The sequence below is a fragment of the Scyliorhinus torazame genome, chromosome 14 (assembly GCF_047496885.1).
Source record: "Scyliorhinus torazame isolate Kashiwa2021f chromosome 14, sScyTor2.1, whole genome shotgun sequence".
Taxonomy (NCBI): Eukaryota; Metazoa; Chordata; class Chondrichthyes; order Carcharhiniformes; family Scyliorhinidae; genus Scyliorhinus; species Scyliorhinus torazame.
In genome coordinates this window covers 160,567,569-160,593,659 of record NC_092720.1, presented here as the reverse complement: position 1 = coordinate 160,593,659, position 26,091 = coordinate 160,567,569, and positions in this window count along the sequence as shown.

Sequence of the window (26,091 nt, the reverse complement as noted above, 5' to 3'; positions counted from 1 at the left end):
CAAAGCCGTGCTGACTATCCCTGATCATATTATTCCTATCTAGATGATTATAAATCTTGTCTCTTATAATCCCCTCCAAGACTTTACCCACTACAGACGTGAGGCTCACCGTCCTATAGTTGCCGGGGTTGTCTCTGCTCCCCTTTTTGAACAAAGGGACCACATTTGCTATCCTCCAGTCCTCTGGCACTATTCCTGTAGCCAATGATGACATCAAATTCAAAGCCAAAGGTCCAGCAATCTCTTCCCTGACCTCCCAGAGAATCCTAGGATAAATCCCATCAGGACCCGGGGACTTATCTATTTTCAGCCTGTCCAGAATTGCCAACACCTCTTCCCTACGTACCTCAATGCCATCTATTCTATTAGCCTGGGTCTCAGCATTCTCCTCCACAACATTATCTTTTTCCTGAGTGAATACTGACGAAAAATATTCATTTAGTATCTCGCCTATCTCTTCAGACTCCACACACAACTTCTCATCCCTGTCCTTGACTGGTCCAACTCTTTCCCTCGTCATTCGCTTATTCCTGACATACCCATAGAAAGCTTTTGGGTTTTCCTTGATCCTACCTGCCAAATACTTCTCATGTCCCCTCCTTGCTCGTCTTTGCTCTCTCTTTAGATCCTTCCTCGCTACCTTGTAACTATCCATCGCCCCAACTGAAACTTCACACCTCATCTTCACATAGGCCTCCTTCTTCCTCTTAACAAGAGATTCCACTTCTTTGGTAAACCACGGTTCCCTCGCTCGACGCCTTCCTCCCTGCCTGACCGGTACATACTTATCAAGAACACGCAGTAGCTGATCCTTGAATAAGCTCCACTTATCCAGTGTGCCCAACACTTGCAGCCTACTTCTCCACCTTATCCCCCCCAAGTCACGTCTAATGGCATCATAATTGCCCTTCCCCCAGCTATAACTCTTGCCCTGCGGTGTATACTTATCCCTTTCCATCATTAACGTAAACGTCACCGAATTGTGGTCACTGTCCCCAAAGTGCTCTCCTACCTCCAAATCCAACACCTGGCCTCGTTCATTACCCAAAACCAAATCCAACATGGCCTCGCCTCTTGTTGGCCTGTCAACATATTGTGTCAGGAAACCCTCCTGCACACACTGTACAAAAAACGACCCATCTAATGTACTCAAACTATATCTTTTCCAGTCAATATTTGGAAAGTTAAAGTCTCCCATAATAACTACCCTGTTACTTTCGCTCTTATCCAGGAACATCCTCGCCATCCTTCCCTCTACATCCCTAGAACTATTTGGAGGCCTATAGAAGACTCCCAACAGGGTGACCTCTCCTTTCATGTTTCTAACCTCAGCCCATACTACCTCGGAAGTTGAGTCCCCATCTAGCATCCTCTCCGCCACCGTAATACTGCTCTTGACTAGCAGCGCCACACCTCCCCCTCTTTTGCCTCCTTCTTTGAGCTTACTAAAATACCTAAACCCCGGAACCTACAACATCCATTCCTGTCCCTGCTCTATCCATGTCTCCGAAATGGCCACAACATCGAAGTCCCAGGTACCAACCCATGCTGCCAGTTCCCCTACCTTATTTCATATACTCCTGGCATTGAAGTAGACACACTTCAAACCACCTACCTGAACACTGGCCCCCTCCTGCGACGTCAAATCTGTGCTCCTAACCTCTATACTCTCATTCTCCTTTACCCTAAAACTACAATCCAGGTTCCCATGCCCCTGCTGCATTAGTTTAAAACCCCCCAAAGAGCACTAACAAATCTCCCCCCAGGATATTTGTGCCCCTCAGGTTCAGATGTAGACCATCCTGCCTGTAGAGGTCCCACCTTCCCCAGAAAGAGCCCCAGTTATCCAGAAATCTGATTCCCTCCCGCCTGCACCATCCCTGTAGCCACGTGTTTAATTGCTCTCTCTCCCTATTCCTCATCTCACTATCACGTGGCACGGGCAACAACCCAGAGATAACAACTCTGTTTGTTCTAGTTCTGAGCTTCCATCCTATCTCCCTGAAAGCCTGCCTGACATCCTTGTCCCCTTTCCTACCTATGTCGTTAGTGCCAATGTGGACCACGACTTGGGGCTGCTCCCCCTCCCCCTTAAGGACCCGGAAAACACGATCCGAGACATCACGTACCCTTGCACCTGGGAGGCAACATACCAAACGTGAGTCTCTGACGCTCCCACAAAATCTCCTATCTGTGCCCCTGACTATCGAGTCCCCAATTACTAATTACTATCCAAAGCGGTATACTTGTTACTCAGGGGAACGACCGCAGGGGATCCCTGCACTGACTGCTTCTTCCCAGTCCCTCTTACACCCATCTATCTCCAATCTTTGGTGTAACTAATTCCCTGAAGCTGCTGTCTATGCCCCCCTCTGCCTCCCGAATGATCCGAAGTTCTTCCAACTCCAGCTCCAGTTCCCTAACTCGGTCTTGGAGGAGCTGGAGATGGCAGCACTTCCTGCAGGTAAAATCAGCAGGGACACTAACGGCATCCCTCACCTCAAACATCCTGCAGGAGGAACATTGCACTCCCTACCCTGCCATCCCTCTAACTTTCTACCAAGATCTGGCTAACAACTAAATTAAATTTTAAAAATATAATAATAATAATAAAATATGGTACTTACCTCACACCAATGGGTTTTATTATTAGGTTAGAGGAGGAGGGCGGGTGGGAAACACTACATGTGTAGTGTCTCGGGTTTCCTCTCCACCAGAATTTATTGGTGAGGGTCTTCCCAGAAGTCCGTGGGTCGAACTTCCTGTTCCCACCTTAAACACTAAATTTTTTTTAAAAAACAGCAAAGAGGGACCGAAAACGGGACCAGGTAAGTGTTTACCGCTGAAATTGACTAGCCTGCTCCTGTGAAGGTCTCCCAGAAATCACTAACGCACCGCTCCCGCTGAAATCGACTGGCCTGCTCCTGCAAAGACAAGTGTTTTTAAAGGAGAAACTTTATCATCCATTTCCTTTGTAAACATGGAGAAAAAAATATTCATTTAAAACCCTCCCCACTGCCTCTGCATCTACACACATGTTCTCTTCATCACTGATAGGTCCCACTTTTCCTTAACTAACCTTTTAGCATTAATGTATTGGTAAACCATCTTTGGGTTTTATTTAACTTTATTTACCAATCTTCTTTCATGCCCTCTCTTTGATTTTCTTATTTATTTTTTGAATTTGTCCCTGGACTTTCTATACTCATCAATGCTACCTGCCATGCTTAGTTTTTGATGCCTATCATTTGCTTTTGTTTTCAGATTGATCTTTCCCTGTATTCCTCTAGACAACCAGGGGAGGGTCTAGATTTCACAATGGCACTCCTATTTTTGGAGGGGACATATCTACTTTGTACATTTTGGATCTCTCATTTTAGTGCTTCCCACCGTTTCCCACAGATTTATCCTGTCGCAATGCTGGCCAGTCCACCTCGGCGACGTTCCTTCTCATTTCTGCAAAATCTGCCTCCCCCAGTTCACAATTTGTACTCTTGCTTTATCTCCGAACTTTCCCATGGTAATACTGAATCTACCTAATTTGGGATCATTGTCCCCGATATGGTCACCAACTGTCACTTCACTCACTTGCCCTTCTTTGTTCCCCAAAACTAGGTCTAGAATTGCATATCCTTTCATTGGGATTGTCACTAATTGGGTGAAATAAAATTCCTGGACACACTGCATGAAACTTTCTCCCTCAGTTCTGTAGCTCAATGGTTAGCACCCTTGCTTCACAGCACCAGGGTTCCAGGTTCGATTCTTGGCTTGGGTCACTGCTGTGCGCAGTCTGCACATTCTCCTCGTGTCTACTTGGGTTTCCTCCGGGTGCTCCGATTTCCTCCCACAAGCCCCAAAAGAAGTGTTGTTAGGTAATTTGGACATTCTGAATTACCCAAACAGGTGCCGGAATGTGGTGACAGGGGATTTTCACAGTAACTTCATTGCAGTGTTAAAGTAAACCTACTTGTGACAATACTAAAGATTATTATTGTAATGTTTGATTCCTAGTTGTTATTGGGACAGTTAAAATCTCCTACTATTATTGCTTTCTTGTTCAGGCAGATTTGCATACATATTTGATCTTCTATCTCCCTTTCACAATGTGGGAGTCTATAGTTTAGACCCAGCAGTGTGACTACCCTTATTTATTTCTAAATTCAATCCACAAAGCCTCATTTGTTGATCTGTTTAGTATATCATCCCTTCTCACAAATGGAATTGATTCCTTAACCATTAGTGCTACTCCCCCTCCCTGTGCTGGCTGAAAACTCTGTATCCAGGGATATTGAGCTGCTAAATTTTATCCCTACTTTAGCCAGGTGTTCGATCTGCCCAATTCCGATACTTCAACCAGCTCCTTAATTAATCTTTACCAGATGTCTTTATTTATGAGTAGAACAAAGTACGGACACGGATTTAATGCAACACACTTTATTCAATATAGTTAACTCATAAATTACCCACTGTATACACAAGAAACACCCAGATGTGACTATACTACCCGCAATGGTTGTTAAAGTTGTAGATCCGATCCCAGAGTCCCTTTGGTTCCTCTTTGCAAAGGTGATTCTCACTGGCTGTTGCTTGCTTGCTTCCTTCCTTCTGATCTGGTCACGGTCACCTACACATCGAGACTTTGCTTTGAGTCTTTGCTAGTCTTCTGCTTGCCTTCTGATAGTCTTCTGCTTCTTATGCTTGTACTCCTTCTTCCGCTTGCTCTGCTTATTCTGCCACTGGTGTCTCTCAGATGCCTACTTTTATCTCCCTTCCACTCGCTTTTCCAGAAACTTCTCTGGCTTCAGGCCAATGAGATCTCTGGAGGGGGTTCCCAGCAGTCAATGGTCCAGCTGATGACTGTTTGACAGGCCCGCTGAGTATACCCCAGGTGTCCCATCTCTGGTGGTGTGGGCTGCACATGACTTATTTCCATATAAGGCAACAGTAGATACTCTCGGTGACGGAAAGTCAGGCTCGATCTGGGCTACGAACAACAGACTTCCTGAGATTTGACTGCAGCATGATTTCCTCCTCTTGATCCAGTGAGCATCGCGAACTGGATCACCCAATCCTTACCAAACCATCTCAACAAGCAAGTATCCCAAATCTGGGGTTTACAGTGTCATCCCTAACCCACAACAATAATAACAAATTAAAAAAACAATGAAGAAACAAAATACATCAAGGTTCTTCATTGTTGAATCCAGGTGTTGTAGGATTCCCTTCTTCGATCGGGCGGATTTGGATGATGGGATACACTGTCATAGGAGCCCTGTAATGTCCAGGTGTGACAGAATGTGGTTCTGGGTAGATCAAGGTAACACCTATTAATTCTTATATCTGATTCTCTTTTCCCTTTTATTTCTCGAATGTTGTATGACCCTTTTGTTTTTAAAACAAAATAACCAAAGGAATCCGTAAACTAATAATAAAGGCCGAATAGTCATATGAAGGGTTAGTCAGTAATCGGTAACATTACATTTTTCACCCCACAACCAAACTGTGGTGTGTCGGGAGATGATGGAAACAATACAATGTGGGCGGATCAAAACCCTTTCCAATTGGGTGATGGGTGGAGTGGACGGATAAAGCTAATTACAATTTAGACCGTGATGTTCCAATTCCTCCTCAGCGGTGGAAATCTATGTGGGCAGAGTTTGGCTGCCGGGTACCCGCTGCGTTACCACCTCTGGTAGTGAGCGCTGGGCCAGGCGGTTCTGTGGGTCTCTGTACCATGGATGCCATAGCAGGTGACCTTATCTGGTTCCCCGGAGTTCTTTTGGCCAAGGTCCCCTTAGTCGAGGCCTTCTTCCTGGTGCCTGGTGAATTGGAGCTGGGACCGGGTGGGCCAGAATCGATTCTGGAGGTTTAGAGTGGAGGTTTGAGGCTTGGAGTACAGTATGTGTGTTAAGCGGTGTTAGTGTGACATGATGTTGGTGGAAGTTCTGCTGTGAGCCAAATGCATTCATCTGGTTGATATGATACCATCTGGCTTTCTTGGGGCCCACCAATACCTTGCATACAGAGGGGCTGGCCTTAACTGTCACCGGATGGGGTCCAGCGTATTTGGGGCCTGGTCGCTGCTTTGGGCCTGTTTCAGGTCTGACACGAACGGCTCCAATGCATCGATGGTGGGCCTTGACTTTTATTATTCCATACTTTCTGCCTTGGGTGGTCTGGAAAATGAATCTCAATAGCGGGGCTGATGGCAGAGGCTTTCCATCCGCTGAGATAAATCCCCTTGCTGCCCATAGGGACCGAAAATCTGTTAAACTGTTGCCGACACACAACCCTTCGGAACAATGTATTACTTCTTATCGAAGTCCCACGTGGGGTGCCAATATGTTGTATCTGTCCAATTCAGATACTTCAACCAGCTCCTTAATTAAAGTTTAGCTAGATGTCTTTATTTATGAGTAGAATAAATGTATGTCTGCTGGTGTGGGAAACAGGTCGGGGCGGCTGATTACGTAAGCTATTGCTGCTAACTCTGCAGCCTGGGCACTCATGTGCAGAAAGTTTTAGGGCTATTTCCCTCAGGGGCTTGCCTTCGTGGTCTTCCACATAGATGCCGTATCCCGTTTTCTTGTTTCCGTTCTCCACCATGGAGGATCCATCAAGATAAATCTTTAAGCTTTTCTGAGTCTGTCCGGCTCACCTGCTTTCTCCCCCCATTTGTTTAGGCTGAAATGGCCCCTTGGGTTACCTTGAAATCTTATTGTTGGCTATCCTTGTCTTCTTTAATTTGATTAAATCTATGACGAATGACCACAGCAATGGCCATCACCAGCAATAACCCCAAAGAAGGAAGGAAGAGCAGAGCCAGAGTAGGACTCCAGCAATATTGTCCTTCGGATCCCAGATCCGGTTTTGGGATTTCACCCTACTGTGTCCATTTACTGTTCTTATAGGCGCGGAGGATATCCTCCCACACGGCATGACTGGCCATCACTATTTTGCCAAGATTTGGTGGGGGTGGAGTGAGAAAACAATTGGGATGAGGGTCTGGTTTACACTAAATTCCCTCCCACAGAGTTCTTTCAAGTCCCGCAACTATCCTAGATCCTAGGGCAGCACGGTAGCATTGTGGATAGCATAATTGCTTCACCACTCCAGGGTCCAAGGTTCGATCCCGGCTTGGGTCACTGTCTGTGCAGAGTCTGCACATCCTCCCCGTGTGTGCGTGAGTTTCCTTCGGGTGCTCCGGTTTCCTCCCACAGTCCAAACATGTGCAGATAGGTGGATTGGCCATGATAAATTGCCCTTAGTGTCCAAAATTGCCCTTAGTGTTGGGTGGGGTTACTGGGTTGTGGGTATAGGGTGGAGGTGTTGACCTTGGGTAGGGTGCTCTTTCCAAGAGCCGGTGCAGACTCGATGGGCCGAATGGCCGCCTCCTGCACTGTAAATTCTATGATAAATTCTATAATTTCGAAAGATTGTACTCATGTTCCAGACACCTGGGGCGGGATTCTCCGACCCCCCCGGCGGGTTGGGGAATCGCCGAGGGGTGGGGTGGCGTGAATCACGCCCTGCCGCTCCGACGCCGGCTGCCGAATTCTCCGGCGCTGGTTTTCTGGCGGGCGCGGGGATTGTGCCGCGCCGGTCAGGGGCCGTTAGCAACGGCCCCCTCGGCAATTCTCCGGGCCCCGATGAGCCGATCAGTCGCCCCTTTCGGCCAGTCCCGCTGGCGTGGATCAGACATGGTCCATACCGATGGGACTTGGCTTGGAGGGCGGTTAGCGGGGTCCTCAGGGTGGCGTGGGGGGATCCGGCCCCGGAAGGGGCCCTCACGGTGGCCTGGCCCGCGATCGGGTCCCACCGATCTGCGTGCCTGCCTGTGCCGTGGGGGGCACTCTTTCCCTCCCCGCCAGCCAACGTGGAGCCTTACAGAGGCCGCCGCGGAGGTGAAACCCCCTGTGCATGCGCAGGAAACACGCCAGCGGTTCTGCGCATGCGCCAGAACACGCTGGTGGTCCTGCACATGCGCCAACTCGTGCAGGCCAGTGGAGGCCCCTCGGCACCGGTTGGCACGGCGCCAACCCCTCCAGTGCTGGCCTAGCCCCCGGAAGTGCGGAAGATTCCGCAACTGCAGGGGGGCCTGACGCCGGAGTGGTTCACGTCGCGCTTTGGCGCCAGTAGGGGCCACCCCGCTGATTCCGGGAGAATCCCGGCCCTGGTTTAGGGTCCAATCAGCTGGTCGAATCTGTACGAGTCCTTCACTCACTGGCCATTACATCGGGCTTCTGCCCTGTGAATTCAGGCTCAGACAGAGTGTTAGAGAATACAGGGTTGAACGTTCAACTTCGGAGCAAGGTATTACTTCTTATCGAAGTCCCACGTGGGGTGCCAAAATGTTGCTTCTGTCCAATTCAGATACTTCAACCAGCTCCTTAATTAAAGTTTAGCTAGATGTCTTTATTTATGAGTAGAATAAAGTACGGACATAGATATAATGCAATATACTTTATTAAATATGGTTAGCCTGTAAAATACCCACTATATATGCAAGAAATACCCAAGGTTCAACGATACCACCCGAAAAGGTGGTTTGGTAAGCTGTTGATCCAATCCCAGAGTCCCTCTGGTTTCTCTTTGCAAAGATGATTCTCGATGGCTATTTCTTGCTTGCTTCATTCCTTCTGGTCTGATCAGGGTCACCTCATACACCGAGTCTCCGCTTTGAGTCTTTTCTTTGAGTCTTTGCTAGTCTTCTGCTTGCTCTGCTTCTTCTGCTACTGGTGTTTCTGAGATGCCTACTTTTATCTCCACTCACTTTTCCAGAAACCTCTCTGGCTTCCGGCCAATGAGGTCTAAGGAGGGGGCACTGCAGCCAATGGTCCGGCTGATGAATGTTTGACAGGCCACCTGAGCCCGCCCCAGGTGTCCCATCTTTGATGATGTGGGCTGCACATGGCCTGTTCCCATATAAGGCAACAGTAGATACTCTCAGTGGCGGAAAGTCTGGCTCAATCTGGGCTGGGAACAACAGACTTTCCTGAGTTTTGACTGCAGCATGATTTTAAAATGAACACACAGGTTTTCATAATAGCAGTGACCTCCTGCTGCAATTTGTCTACCTGTGATCTTAACCCTTCTACCTTCTTTGTAATACTCCTTGCATTGAAGTACAAACAGTTTCACCCCACCATTTTCCCTTGCTGGACACATAAAACGTTGGTCCTCCTGCAATTCCAAGTCTGCCAATACATCTTCCACATCACCAGCTAAGGTTCTACCTCCATTTTCCTGATCTGTGTTTGACCTATCTCATCCTACTCGTGGGATGCATCCCCCTGCCACACTAGTTTAAATACTTCCCAACAGAACTACCAAAAGCCACTGCTAGGCTATTGGTCCCAGCTCTGCCTGGGTGCAATCCGTCCGGTTTGTCCATGTCAACCTGCCCAGAACTGGTCACAGTGCCTTAAAAATCTGAATCCATCTCTCCAGCCACACATTCATCTGATCTATCCTCCAATTCCTGCTCACTCTAGTGCGTGGAACTGGGAGTAATCATGAGTTTACTACTTTTGAGGTCCTGCATTTTAGTTTATCTACAAACTTCCTGTACTCGGCTTGCAGTTCCTCATTCCTTGGTTTATCTATGTTGTTGGTACCAATGTGTACCACCACAATCACTGGCTGTTCACTTTCCCTCCCCAGAATGCCTTGCAGCCGCTCTGTGACATCTCAGATTCGGGCATCATATCACCCTTGATTCACGTATGCGGCCACGTCTGTCTGTCTGCCCCAAACTATTGAATCCCCTGACACTTGTTTTTCTCCCACCCATTTGAGCAATAGAGCCACCTATGGTGTTGTCGATTTGGCTGCTTTCACCTGAGGGCATCTCCCAACAGCATCCAAAGAAGTCCGTCTGTTTGCGAGGAGATGACGTCAGTGGACTCCTGCACTGCCTTCCTGATGAAAGCAAATTACTGCTGATGCTGAAATCTGAAAGAAAAACAGAAAATACTGGACAATCTCATTAGATCTGACAGCATCTGTGGAGCGAAAAGGAGCTAACGTTTTGCGTTTGTATTACTCTTTTTCAAAGCTAGAGAGAACTGGAAAATGGGTCAGATTCATACTTCAGTGGCGGGGGGGGGGGGGGGGGGGGGCGCATGGAGCTGTGGATAATGGATCAGCGATAGATGGGGATTGACAAAGATTTTGAGAACATAGAACATAGAAAATACAGCACAGAACAGGTCCTTCAGCCCACGATGTTGTGCCGAACCTTTGTCCTAGATTAATCATAGATTATCATTGAATTTACAGTGCAGAAGGAGGCCATTCGGCCCTTTGAGTCTGCACCAGCTCTTGGAAAGAGCACCCTACCCAAACTCAACACCTCCACCCAACACCAAGGGCAATTTGGACATTAAGGGCAATTTATCATTGGCCAATTCACCTAACCCGCACATCTTTGGACTGTGGGAGGAAACCGGAGCACCCGGAGGAAACCCACGCAGACACGGGGAGGACGTGCAGACTCCGCACAGACAATGACCCAAGCCGGAATCGAACCTGGGACCATGGATCTGTGAAGCAATTGTGCTATCCACAATGCTACCGTGCTGCCCTTAAGAACAAATAAATCTACACTATATAATTTTCCCGTAATCCATGTACCTATCCAACAGCTGCTTGAAGGTCCCTAATGTTTCCGACTCAACTACTTCCACAGGCAGTGCATTCCATGCCCCCACTACTCTCTGGGTAAAGAACCTACCTCTGATATCCCTCCTATATCTTCCACCTTTCACCTTAAATTTATGTCCCCTTGTAATGGTGTGTTCCACCTGGGGAAAAAGTCTCTGACTGTCTACTCTATCTATTCCCCTGATCATCTTATAAACCTCTATCAAGTCGCCCCTCATCCTTCTCCGCTCTAATGAGAAAAGGCCTAGAACCCTCAACCTTTCCTCGTAAGACCTACTCTCCATTCCAGGCAACATCCTGGTAAATCTTCTTTGCACCTTTTCCAGAGCTTCCACATCCTTCCTAAAATGAGGCGACCAGAACTGTACACAGTACTCCAAATGTGGCCTTACCAAAGTTTTGTACAGCTGCATCATCACCTCACGGCTCTTAAATTCAATCCCTCTGTTAATGAACGTGAGCACACCATAGGCCTTCTTCACAGCTCTATCCACTTGAGTGGCAACTTTCAAAGATGTATGAACATAGACCCCAAGGTCTCTCTGCTCCTCCACAATGCCAAGAACTCTACCGTTAACCCTGTATTCCGCATTCATATTTGTCCTTCCAAAATGGACAACCTCACACTTTTCAGGGTTAAACTCCATCTGCCACTTCTCAGCCCAGCTCTGCATCCTATCTATGTCTCTTTGCAGCCGACAACAGCCCTCCTTACTATCCACAACTCCACCAATCTTCATATCGTCTGCAAATTTACTGACCCACCCTTCAACTCCCTCATCCAAGTCATTAATGAAAATCACAGAATGAGAACAGAAGGCAAAAGGAATGTTAATGGGGGCGATTAAGGCTAAGAAGGGTGCTTATAGTGGCATGAAAAGAGATTAAGTGTGTGAATGGCAGAACAATTTTCTTAAATAAATTTAAAGTGGAATAAATTTAAACTGGAATGAAGAACTTGTCGTATGAGGAACGTTTGAGGACTCTGGGTCTGTACTTGTTGGAGTTTAGAAGGATGAGAGGGGATCTTATTGAAACTTACTGCGATACTGCAAGACCTGGATAGAGTGGACGTGGAGAGGATGTTTCCACTTGTAGGAAAAACTAGAACCAGAGGACACCATCTCAGACTAAAGGAACGATTCTTTAAAATAGAGATGAGGAGGAATTTCTTCAGCCACAGCGTGGTGAACCTGTGGAGCTCCTTGCCACAGAAGGCTGTGAAGGCCAAATTGTAGATCTCCAAATTTCTTTCCCTGTCAGTCTGGCCTCAATAAAAGTTGAGACGGATTCGCACGTAAACAGAAGTTATTTATTTAGCTTGCAAGCTTGAATCATCTTACAGAAATGTAAGAGACATCCAGCTTCTTACATTCCAGAAAACGACTGAACTAAAAGACAAAGGGATCTCTGCAAAATCAATTCAAATGGTATCAAGTTTCACATACTCGACGGACATAGGTCAGCCTATGTCCCTCCTGACCTGTTCGATCTATTCTGATTGGCTCACTTCCAATCCCTTTCTCTGGCCCCTATCAATGAAGCATCACTCTCATAGACACACCTCTTCCTGCTTTTTCCATGCGGTCTCAAATTCCTTTGTCCCTAACTGCAAGAATCAAAGTGGCTTATTTCTACATTACATTAACTAGTAACTCTAAAGTAACTATTTTATATCACATTCGTCATTCCCTCCTTTTATCATTCCATGATAACCGAACTATCCAATCTATAGCTACGGTTCCTCATCTAAAAAGATCCGTCGCTGCATTTCCAATTCCTGTCTTAGCCCCCCTTCATCTGCTTCACCCTCATGGATTTTAACAGTTAAATTTTTTTTCTCGGTGATTGGGGCGGTGATCTGATCCAGTGCACCCCGCATTCTACCCATCACACATTTAAGGATGGCCAGGCCCACAAAGATGCAGCCGATAGCTACCACTAGATACATGGCCATATTTATCAACCAGTCCTTCCATCCTCCAGATCCCCAGTTACCCCAAGAGTCAGGATCCTGCATCCCGTCCAAGTGATCCCGTATGCGATCCATAAATGTAGTAATGTTAGCGGTCAAGTCCTGAACACCCATGATCCACTTGCCCTGTACTATGGCGCATACCCCACCCTCACGGGCCAGAAGATAGTCAAGAGCATACCGGTTCTGCATTGCAAACAACCGTAGCTGAGACAACTCCTTAGTTATTGCCCCGAGGGCTCCCAAGGTTTCATTTCCCAAGATGGTAAGGCCGCAAATAAAATAATTCCGATCACTAACAGCCAAGGAACCCCCCACACCTCCCAGTGTCAATACGCTCAGAATGCCCCACCCGGCTGAGTGGCCCCGGTTGGGTGCGAGAACCTGAGTTTTTTTCCAGTTCTCGCAAAATTCAGCAGAGACTGCCCGGCGTGCTAACTGATTATGCAGGTTCCACGCCGAAGGGCAGGGGACTGTGGTAGGGACTAGAGTCCCAATAGCAATTCGGCGGGGAAATGGGGTGACAAAACGTTGGTCGCCGTACCATTAAATAAAAAGTAGTATCGTTGTTCCGTGTGGAGACTAGCATCACAATCAGCATATCGGTTGCGTAAGGACCTCCCAGTAGCCCAGTTTATCCAATTTTGAAATGCCCATTCGGGCCGCCCAGCAATGCAGAAAGCCCTATTCCCAACAGTGATATGAGAGACATTCGCCCAGCCACAAAGGAGCTGGAGGCCAGCGTTCAATGGAACGCAAGTGGTGTTATAACAAACGCATTGGCCAGACGCCTGGGTGATATGGCACCTCCTGTCCGTACAGGTGGGAAACAGACATGTTATATTTGTGTCCACCTCTACCAGCAAACAGCCGTACCCTTCACTGCTGAAGCAATTCTCGTACGACCGGGAATCCCTATTGGGAGTGAAGTGGCTAGGTATGTACGCCCTCCACCGTCGCAGCCTATCGTACTGTGAGTGGGGATTACCCCGAGGAAGGGGAAGGCAAATAGCCGGTGGTGCTGAATCCGGATCGTAAGGAAGAGTGACTTGCTCGGGCAATGGCTCGGAACGCTGACAATGAACCACCGTTTGGGGAGTGCCCCAAAGCGGTGAAACAGAAAATAACCTAGACACCGCTGCGGGGTTTGGGTAGCAGACAACCCGTCCCTGGCCATACAGACGGTGGTAAATCTGGTAGAAGAGATTCATACTACCCGGGTTTTCCTCAGTTTGGCCTTTAATTAACTTAAGTGCATCTCCCGGTAACCTACGTTCTAGCTGTACTTCCCTTCTCACACGCCCCGTCCTCTCTCTAGTCCCTTTCTCTTTCTCATGGTCTCTTCCTACACTCTTCTGACAGCCTGATGTTACCTTTATTGTACCACTTTTAACACATCCAAAATCAAATTTACATGTATTCCAAAAACAAGGCAATGTCCATATAATGTTCCCTTCCCATCGCCGGGACCGGTGCAGCTGCTTCATGACTCCCGCATTCTCCTTAACTTTGATGACCTTCCATGAGTCGATACCATGTCCTCGTATATGGGGGCAGCGAAGAACATCACCTTTGCATAGGTGATGTATCCTTGTAGATTGGTTGGGGCTACACAGATACATAATATTCCCCTTTTCCATGTCCATCGCCAATAACACGCCAAGCGAAGTGAGGCCAAATATCAGACAGACGATGCGTAGCCACTCCATCATGCTCCACACCTGTAAAATAGCACTGGAGAAGGGAGGCAGGTTAGTATCCGACCTTTTACAGTAGTGGAGATGGACTCAATTTACAGTGATGTAGGTGGACCCAAGCACTTCGCCCCTCCACTTTAACTGCTGTGGGGGTGGTAAGGAGAACTTGGAAGGGCCCGTCCCATCGCGGCTCCGACCCCTTCCTAGTCCAATTTTTGACCATGACATAACTACCGGGCTGGACTGAAAGTGAGCTAGGTACTGGGGCAATGGCTGGTGAGCCGCACAGACTGGGCCATGGAGTTCCTTGAGCACTTGCGTAAGGGCTAGAACATAGGTGGTCATTTCTTCAGTCATCTGATGAAACTGAACCCGTCTGGGAACCTGCAGGCTCCAAGGAATTCTAAGAGGCCTGCCATAAAGAATCTCGGCGGGAGAGAGCCGGGCTGGTCCCGCAGATGTAACCCGCAGCTGGAAGAGGGCAACGGGGAGCAACTTAAGCCATGTCAGTCCCGTGTCTGCTCTTAATTTAGCCAATTTAGTTTTGAGGGTCTGATTGTGTCTCTCAACCAACCCGGCCGCCTGCGGTCTGTAAGCACAGTGTAACTGCTGGCGTATGCCCAACTGGGAGCAAAACTCCTTGTTAATTTGTCCAATAAAATGAGGCCCATTATCAGAACTTAACTGAGCTGGTATACCGTACCGGGGAATGATTTCCCTCATCAAGACTTTAACCACAGTAGCAGCTTTACTATAGATAGTCGGATACGCCTCGACCCATCTGCTGAACACATCCACAATGACCAAAACATATTTGTAACATTGACACCTTTCCAACTCAATGTAATCCATTTGGAGCGTCTCAAAGGGACCACTGGGCAACGGGGTTTGCCCCTTCCCACAAGGGATACCTTTTCCGGTGTTATATTGCTGACAAATCAAACACCGATTACTGATACTTTGGGCCAACCCCTGCATTTTAGGGTGCCACCAAGTGTCCAGCAACAAATCACTAGTCCCTCGAGCCCCACAATGAGTTGCAAAGTGTACACATTCGATGACCCATAAAGCCAGTACATCAGACATACAAGTCTGATGTGCAGGCGTGGTCCATAAAGAGGAAACAGAATCATATGTACAACCTAACCGTTTCCACATTTGTTTATCACTCTCAGGAGCGTCCTCCTGTAACCTTATGACGTCTGGCATTGGCTTGTCAGAAGCAGACACATTCATAGTAGATCGTTTAGTCTGACTTAACATTTTAGGCACCATCACTTGCTGAATTTGTGCGGCTGTGCGCGCTGCACAATCTGCTCGTTCATTACCAACGTCAACTGGGGTTGTACCATTCGTGTGGGCAGCGCATTTAATAACGGAAATCTGCGCTGGCATAAGGAGGGCCTGCAGTAGGTCATTAACTAAACCCCGGTGGGATATTTGACCACACATAATCATGTCAGGTTGTTCTGACGAAATGTCACTCAAATCGCCCCTTATTGTGGTAGTTTCCTGAATCAAGGCTAAACAGTCGTGGCCAGGTGCGTCTTCATGGACAGGGGGACCACTAAGAAAACAGGCTGGATTGATAGTGGTACAGTGTTTAAATGTCAGACGTGGATTGTTCAAAAGGTATATCTCATACCTATTCTGACGAGCTGCGGTAAGATGCTGACCATTCGCCCCATATCCCTGGCATGGTACTGGTCATGGACCTGACGTGTAATATGAGGGCTTACCGAAGCTGACTGTGGCCATAAATGTGGTGAAATTGTAACAAAATCGGCTGTACCTTCTTTTCCCGTGACTGTGGCTGTAACCTTGACTGGCCATTCGGTCTCAAGTAATGGCCGGTATTTGTCCTCCAACTCCCTGTTTCGTCCAGTTCTGTCATAGGCCAGGGTAACGTGATGGAGTGACTGTTCAATGTCTAACGTCCACCACTGGGGGGTGATAGAAATATAGCACTGTTGTCTCATCCTCCTCTTCGCTGATCCACCCACCCAAAGTCACTATATTGGAGCTCCTGCTGGTAAACTACCATTTCTGCCGCTTGTTGGGATCGCAGATCATCCTTTTTCATTACATACTCAGTCTTAACCTTTGTAACTGAGCCTCCTTCTTGGCCTACACCCTCCTTCCAGTAAAATCTGACTGCCCTTGCCATCTGGGAAGGGTCGTTCTCTGTCCAATTCATGTTATTACATTTCACAGCAGTAACCACAGAAGGTGGTAGGCAATGCATTAACATAGCACAGTATTGAGGGGAATTCTGACCATTTTGATACAGCAAATCGCCTGACTGCCCCCGGTAGATTTCATTAAAACGCCCCAGACATTCCTATGGCTCGTCAATCTTCCTAGGTTTTAGGTCTAAGATAACAGAAAGATTTATGGGCCTTTGAAATGTGCTATTCAACGCATTCAAGATCTGTGTCCTTCTTTTCTCTATTTGCTCTCTTTTTTTTTTTTAAACTTAAAAATGTTTGAAAATTCAAATTGAATTACTGCAATTTGCAAGCTTAGCTCTGATCTCAACTCAGAACTAAATTTACAATTTGCTTAACACAAACTTGTATAACATTTACAACTTAATTATTTCTTTATCTTAACAATTTTTCTTTTAACAAGTTTTTTTTCTGTTACATACACATAAGTATTAGCAAAATCAACTATCATAAGTATTAGCAAAATCAATTATCATCTCCAGATTGACACTTTTTAAAATGGTGTCCATGATCTTCTTTAAGTTTCTATTAATCTCCAGATAAAATGAGATAAACCTTATTTCAAGTAAGTAAAATTTAAGATTCTGGCAATTTCAATCAATTGCTTTCGAAAATAATAACTTTTATCAAAGAGGTGGAGAAACCCACTGGTTTCCTTTAATTAATTCAAAACGTAACTTTGCTGGTGTTCACTGACTCAAAGGAAAGGTATCCGATTACACTGCAGACTGGTGCTGTTATCTCAAGGCCTGAGTGAGAAGCACTGTCTGTTTTCAACTCCGCCTGCTGCTGTTAACCCTTTGAGAGACTTCTGCTTCAACCAATATGCAGCATTCCTCACAATCTCAACTAGACCTCGGAACTTTACAGTCCAAGGAGACAATTTTAGCTTAATCAACTATATATTTAAAACACTCACACATAGAGTTGAACCATCTTCAGATTTAAAAACAGTTATACTGGACTGAACCTTCATTAATTAAGTCACATCAGCCTCTGAACCCTGATAATAGACTGAACCTTTATTATTTAAGTCACATCAGCCTCTGAACCCTGATAATAGACTGAACCTTTATTATTTAAGTCACATCAGCCTCTGAACCCTGATAATAGACTGAACCTTTATTATTTAAGTCACATCAGCCTCTGAACCCTGATAATAGACTGAACCTTTATTATTTAAGTCACATCAGCCTCTGAACCCTGATAATAGACTGAACCTTTATTATTTAAAGTCCCATCAGCCCAAAACCCTAACCCAAGCCGAAACAACAATATGAAATCCCATCAATTAAAGTGCTAATCCCCAGACTGACCTGTGATTTCGTCGAGGCGGTCTTTCTGTGCCAACCGCGAGTGACCAGACTAATCAGACGATAAGAAGAGGGGAACAATCAATGCTGGTCGTTTTCCATTTCTACATTGAGGGCCCTTTGTTCCCGTCCTCCTGTTCATAATCAGTCTAATTCTGATTTCGCAGTTGGATCAGGATCGCCCAGAGAAATCCCGGGTTTCGGCACCAAATGTAGATCTCCAAATTTCTTTCCCTGTCAGTCTGGCCTCAATAAAAGTTGAGACGGATTCGCACGTAAACAGAAGTTATTTATTTAGCTTGCAAGCTTGAATCATCTTACAGAAATGTAAGAGACATCCAGCTTCTTACATTCCAGAAAACGACTGAACTAAAAGACAAAGGGATCTCTGCAAAATCAATTCAAATGGTATCAAGTTTCACATACTCGACGGACATAGGTCAGCCTATGTCCCTCCTGACCTGTTCGATCTATTCTGATTGGCTCACTTCCAATCCCTTTCTCTGGCCCCTATTAATGAAGCATCACTCTCATAGACACACCTCTTCCTGCTTTTTCCATGCGGTCTCAAATTCCTTTGTCCCTAACTGCAAGAATCAAAGTGGCTTATTTCTACATTACATTAACTAGTAACTCTAAAGTAACTATTTTATATCACATTCGTCAAAATCACTGAGTGTCTTTAAGACAGAGATAGATAGGTTCATGACTAATAAGGGGATCAGGGGTTATGGGGAGATGGCAGGAGAATGGGGATGAGAAAATATCAGCCATGATTGAATGCCGGAGCAGACTCGATGGGCCGTGTGGCCTAATTCTGCTGGTCTTATAAAGTACTCACTATTTGTTTCAAATTAAGGGGAAATTTTGTTTGGCCAATCCACCTAACCTGCACATCATTAGGTTGTGGGGGTGAGACCCATGCTGACACGGAGGAAAATGTGCAAACTCTACACGGACAGTGACCTGGGGCCGGGATCATACTTGGGTCCTCGGCGCTGTGAGGCGCCAGTGCTAACTAGTGGGCCACTGGGCCACCCTATGGCAGAAGAAAGTTGAGCGGTGTGTCAAAGGGCAATTAGGAACAGGTGGCCCAAGTGGAGTAGGGGAAGGGAGGGAGACAATGGTGAGAAAAAACAGATTAACGGAAGAAATTAAAATAAATTGAGAGAAATAAAATAGGGTGAAGGTTGAGGAGAGAGTTCCCACAGTCTAAAGTTGTTGAACTCAATGTTAAGTCCAGAAGGCTGTAAAGTGTCGAATTGGAAGATGAGGTGCTGTTCCACCAGTTTGTGTTGGGCTTCACTGGAACATGGCAGCAGGCCAAGGACGGACATGTGGACGTGAGAGCAGAATGGTGAGTTGAAATGACAGGTGACAGGAAGGTCTGGGTCCTGCTTGTGAACGGATTGTAGGTGTTCTGCGAAGCGGTCAGCCGGTCTGCATTTAGTGTCACCAATGTAGAATAGACCACATTGGGAACAGCAAATTCAATGGACCAGATTGAAGGAGGTGCACATGAAGCACTGCCTCACTTGAAAGGAGTGTTTAGGGCCTGTGATGGTGAACAGGGAGGAGATAAAGGGGCAGGTGTTACACCTCCTGCGATTGCATGGGAAGGTACCTTGGGAAGAAGGTGAGGTGTTGGTGGTGATGGAGGAGTGGACCAGGATATTTTGGAGAGAGCGGTCCCAGTGAAATGCTGACGGGGGGACTGAGGGAAGGTGTGTTTGGTGATGGACTCATGCAAAAGTTGGCAGAACTTGCGGATGATGATTCTTTGAATGTGGAAGCTGGTGGGGTGGATAATGAAGACAAGGGGAACCCTATCCTGGTTCTGGGAGGGGGGGGGGGTGAGTGCAGATGTGTGGGAGATGTGTCGGACACGATTGAGAGCCCTGTCAACCACAGTGAGTGGGAAACCATCAGTGGGTGGAAATTGAGTCTTTTACTGTCCCTGATGGTAACGTATTCCCTTTAAGCTTGTGCAATTCTCACCTGTGGTGTGATCATCTCAATAAACGTGCCGACGATGACTTCCTCAGAATCGCAGATATTCCTCAATGAGTTCACCGACAGCTCCAGCTCTGAAATCCAGTTAGCTAGAAGCCACATTTGAACACACAGTTTGCACACACAGTCTCCAGGGATGCTGGAAATGTCCCTCATTTCCTACATTGTGCATGAGGAGCATATCACAGATCGGAGGTCTCCTGCAATGATGTCCCTCTTGATTAAGCTAGTTGACTCCCTGAAAAGAAAAAAAAGTTAGCTTGGGGCCTTCTTTACGTTACCTCGGACCCTTGTTTCTTACTTAACATTTCTATTTTGATTCTGCAGAACTATCTATACTCGTTTTTTATTAATTTTTAGTCCCAACTACGTTTTAAGCAATGAATTTGATTAAAAGATTGAAAAACAAAACTCGTGGACCTACTCATCAATTAATTTTATCTCATATATATTGCTTAATAATATCCATTTAACGATTACCTCTCAGTTTATATATTGTATATTCGTTGCAATTATCAATGTAACAATTAATTGTGTTCCCTTGTGTAGTGTTTAGTCTGCTAAGCTTACCTATTAATCTCCTATCACATTCTACAATCTGTAGCTTAACAAATCCTATTAAAAAATGCACGGTTGTGTTCCTGGATTCATTGTCAATATTAGTTGATAGATAACAAATTCATTATCCAGTATGTTCACAAATTTCCAATAAACAATTAACCTAAAAATTGTACTCCTGTGTATTTCTTATCATAAAATTTCATTATTAAATCGACCTTCATGTCCTTTGTATAGTTGAACTCAATAGGCCCATCAATTGCAATATTACGGCCTGACTATTGATTGTAGTATCGAATTGACAATAAAGTCTAACAATTTGACGTTATTTAGCTTTTTAAAAACATTTACTTAGCCATTAGCTACAATGTTGTACTTTGTCTATTCACTCCCATGCTCAATCTACCGATGAAATGTAACTTTATTCCCTGGTGAATTGGTTATCGCATTGAATTGAATCATTCAATGTAATTGTATACACCTTGGATTATTGTCAAACACAAATGCAGCTCAACAACGTTGCAGTGTATCTGTTCCCAAACTCAGTTTGATGATGAAGTGCATCTTAACTCCCTTTGTATCACTATTGAGGTAAATGTAGTAATTAACTGCACTGTTACTCGACAGCGTATTGGTTATCTTGCTCAACTTAGAGATTACCTATCGATTTATTGCCCTGTAAAATGTTTGTTTTACCTAGTTTGATATTTAAATTTAACTTTAGTCCTCCTTATTTGTGAAGCTCAATATAACATTTTAGTAACTTTATATTCCATGCAGTAGAGATAATGTCCAGCATAATGTGACAGAAACTTTAGAGCGAGCGGATTATTCATCAAGATCAATGTTTAGCTGATGCATATTGTTTATCGAGTTCAATTTAACAATTACACGTCAATTTATTCCCTGGTATTTTAGATATTGCGTTAAAATCAGCAATTAATTGGTTGGTACCATGTACTCATTATACAGACCAAATTAATAAGTAATCTTATTTTCAAGTATTATGTCCTATTGAACAATTAACCACAATTTTATTTTAGTGTGAATTGTGTCCCAATGTCGACTGAATATTTATCTGAAATATATTGTCCCAAGATGTTGATTAACGGTGAACAAGCCAAAATGGGCAGAAAATATAATTGTATGTTTCTGTGCATTAGGTACTGTTATGGGCCAGGGTTTAGAGAACCCCAAAATGTATCATGGAGTTCACCAGACCCACAACTTTTAATAGACCCTACAGATGTGGTACAGCAGAGATCGAAAAGATTTTTTTGAACCGAAACAATGTTTATTCTATGAACTCAAGTTAACCTTTTTAAAACATAGAGTGAACATCTTAGCAACCATCAATTCAAATACAACCCCCAAAGAATACAACACTAAGTCATCCTTAAACTTTGACATCCATATGACAAAAAAAATTTTAACAGAAGCACATAAGGTTTAAATTCACTACTGAGAGCAGTTATCACTCTGAATTTACCAAATGATCAAGCGATAGTCTTTACATGGAAGAAAGAACAATATTACACATTCTTTGGCTGGCTCCAACACTAAAACGAAACCAAAAAACCCAGACACACCCAAGCTTTTCTCAAAGTGAAACTAAAGATGACAGAGAGCCCAGCTCCACCCACACTCTAACATCACTGCAGTAATGAACAACCATTTCTTAAAGGTGCTCTCACATGACACCTCCCCCGAAGAAAATAAAATACACCATCAACTTCAAGATGGTTTCATTTTTCACCTTTTCACTATCCTTTAAGAAATACACACAGTAAATATACTTTTTCGTTTCAAAAAACAACACACGCAAACAGGTATAATATTATAGTCCATTTTGTGTCCTTCCTCCAACTGGAATCCTTCTTGATTTACAGCTTCTTTGAACAAGAAGGTCTTTGCACGGTCCATCCATTTACTACGCCTCGGCATTTCTCTTTAAAGTCAGATACTTTAGTTCAATCTGATCACAGAGTCCCTTGTAATTCTCCAACACAGGAGCATTGGTTATCACAGATTTCAGGCAGTCAAATGTCTGTGGAAACTCCGCTGTCCACTGAAATCTTTGACTTTCTTCAGCAAGTCCAGCAGTGGAGCAACCACGCTACAAAAGGTTTGCACAAATGTTCGATCAAATCCACTCATGCCAAGAAATCGCATTATTTCCCTTTGTGTCGAGGGTGTTGGAAACTGCCCAATAACTTTTGGTTTCACATCCCGTGGGACCATTCAACACTGTCTGATTGTATGGCAAAGGAAAGTGACTTGGGCTTTTCCAAATTCACTTTTGGCTAGGTTTACTATCAAACCCGCCTCCTGAAGATGATCGAATAACTCCAACAGATGTTTTAAATGTTCTTTCCATGTCTGGCTGAAAATGAACAGATCGTCGATGTATATCGCACAATTGGATAATCCTGAAACAACTTTGTTAGTTATCCATTGAAATGTGGCTAGGGCGTTTTTCATGCCAAATGGCACAACTTTGAATTGGTATATACCATCTGGAGTCACAGACGCTGAAATCTCTTTTACCGTTTCGGAAAACGGTACCTGCAAGTAACCTTTAAGTAAATCCAATTTGGAAATAAAAGCTGATTGTCCCACTTTCCCAATGCAATCCTCCAAACGTGGGATAGGATGAGGGTCCGTTCTTGTAACTGCATTAACTTTTCTATGGTCCAGACACAACCATTGGGTACTGTCTGGTTTAGGTGCCATCACTATGGGTGAGCTCCATTGGATGCAACCAACTTCAAATATGCCATTTTTAAGAATACTCTCAATCTCTTTGTTAACTTGTGCCAATTTTAAAGGGTTGTCTATATGGATGTTGTGTGATTGGAACAGCATTTCCTACAAGACGGTTGTGCAGTGCTGGTCCGAGGAGACAGAAGAGCTCTTACGTGACTGCTTAGAGACAGTGGACTGGTCCATATTTAAGAACTCAGCGACCAACTTAAATGAGTATGCCACCACCGTCACAGACTTCATCAGCAAATGTATGGACGACTGTGTGCTAAAGAAAGCAGTACGTGCGTTCCCCAACCGTAAACCATGGCTCAATCACAAGATTGACTCCCTACTGAAGGACAGGTCTGAGGCGTTCAAGGCAGACGACCCTGACCTATACAAGAAATCCAGGTGCGACCTCCGCAAAGCCATCTGGAATGCCAAGAGAGAATATCAAACCAAGCTAGAGTCACAGACAGACTCTCGGCGGTTGTGGCAAGGACTAAACAACATAACGGGCTACAAAGCGAAGCCGAACAGTATCTCTGGCAGCAGCGCACCACTCCCCGATGAACTCAATGCATTCTATGCTCGGTTCGAGCAGGTAACCAACAATCCGCTGGCGAGTGCCCCAGCAGCCCATAATTCACCCATACCCACCATCACAGCTTCCGAAGTCAGATTGGCCTTCCTGAAAGTGGACCCTCGGAAGGCGACGGGCCCAGACGGGATCTCTGGTCGTGCACTCAGAGCCTGCGCGGACCAGCTGGCAGAGGTATTCACGGACATCTTTAACCTGTCCCTACTCCACTCCGAGGTCCCCACCTGCTTCAAGAAGACCACCATCATACCGGTACCAAAGAAGAACCAGGCAAGTGCCTCAATGACTACCGACCAGTGGCCCTGACTTCAGTCGTAATGAAGTGCTTCGAGAGGTTGATCATGAAGCGCATCACCTCCATACTCCCAGAACGCCTTGATCCACTGCAATTCGCATACCGCTGCAACCGGTCCACATCAGACACCATTTCCCTGGCCCTACACTCATCCCTAGAGCATCTTGAAAACAAGGACTCCTACATTAGACTCCTATTTATTGACTACAGCTCTGCCTTCAACACCATAATCCCAGCCAAGCTCATATCAAAGCTCCAAAATCTAGGACTTGGCTCCCCACTCTGCAACTGGATCCTCGATTTTCTGACCAACAGACCACAATCAGTAAGAATGAACAGCAACACCTCCTCCACAATAGTCCTCAACACCGGCGCCCTGCAAGGCTGCGTACTTAGCCCCCTACTCTACTCCCTGTACACACATGACTGCGTGGCAAAACTTGGTTCCAACTCCATCTACAAGTTTGCTGACGATACGACCATAGTGGGCCCGATCTCGAATAACGATGAGTCCGAATACAGGAGGGAGATAGAGAACCTAGTGGAGTGGTGTAGCGACAACAGTCTCTCCCTCAATGCCAGCAAAAGTAAAGAGCTGGTAATTGACTTCAGGAAGCAAAGTACTGTACACACATATGGTTAGCAGTTTCAAATTCCTAGGGGTGCACATCTCCAAAAATCTGTCCTGGTCCACCACGTCGACGCTACCACCAAGAAAGCACAACAGCACCTATACTTCCTCAGGAAACTAAGGAAATTCGGCATGTCCACATTGACTCTTACCAACTTTTACAGATGCACCATAGAAAGCATGCTATCAGGCTGCATCACAGCCTGGTATGGCAACTGCTCGGCCCAGGACCGCAAGAAACTTCAGAGAGTCGTGAACACCGCCCAGTCCATCACACGAACCTGCCTCCCATCCATTGACTCCATCTACACCTCCCGCTGCCTGGGGAAAGCGGGCAGTATAATCAAAGATCCCTCCCACCCGGCTTACTCACTCTTCCAACTTCTTCCATTGGGCAGGAGATACAGAAGTCTGAGAACACGCACAAACAGACTCAAAAACAGCTTCTTCCCCACTGTCACCAGACTCCTAAATGACCCTCTTATGGACTGATTTCATTAACACTACACCCCGTATGCTTCATCCGATGCCAGTGCTTTTGTAGTTACATTGTATATGTTGTGATGCCCTATTATGTATTTTCTTTTATTCCCTTTTCTTCTCATGTACTTAATGATCTGTTGAGCTGCTCGCAGAAAAATACTTTTCACTGTACCTCAGTACACGTGACAATAAACCAATCCAATCCAATCTACTCATGTAAAGCCATTTTAGTACTTCCCAATTTATCTCCACAAACTTGCGCATCTGATATCGATAACTCTTTCACATCAGTCCATTTTTCCTCTGGAAGTTAACTCAACAATTTATCCCAATTTTTAAGAACATCCTCGTTTTCCAATTTAACTTGAGGTATGTCAAATTCAAAGTCATGTGGATTTGGTTCGTTAGTTTGAGTTAGAAACATTAAACCCTCCCCCTTTTGCTCTCCTTCCCTTTCAAAGTACCTTTTGAGCATATTCACATGACACTCGGTGAGTTTTCCTATCCGGCGTTCGTACTACATAATTCACCTCACTTAATTTCCTTTCAATCTGATAAGGTCCACAAAACCTTGTTTTTAGAGGTTCACCTACCACTGGTAACAATACTAAAACTTTATCTCCACTGGCAAAACTACGAACTTTGGATTTCTATCCGCTACCCGTTTCATCACATGTTGCGCAACAGTTAAATGCTGTCTAGCCAATTCACCTGCTCTATTTAATCGTTCCCTAAAATTTGCACGCAATCCAATAATGTAATTTCCGATTTCTCACTCACCAATTGTTCCTTAATCAATTTAGGTGGTCCTCTTACCTCATGAACAAAAATTAGTTCAAAAGGACTGAATTTGGTTGACTCATTAGGTGCATCCCTAATTGCAAACA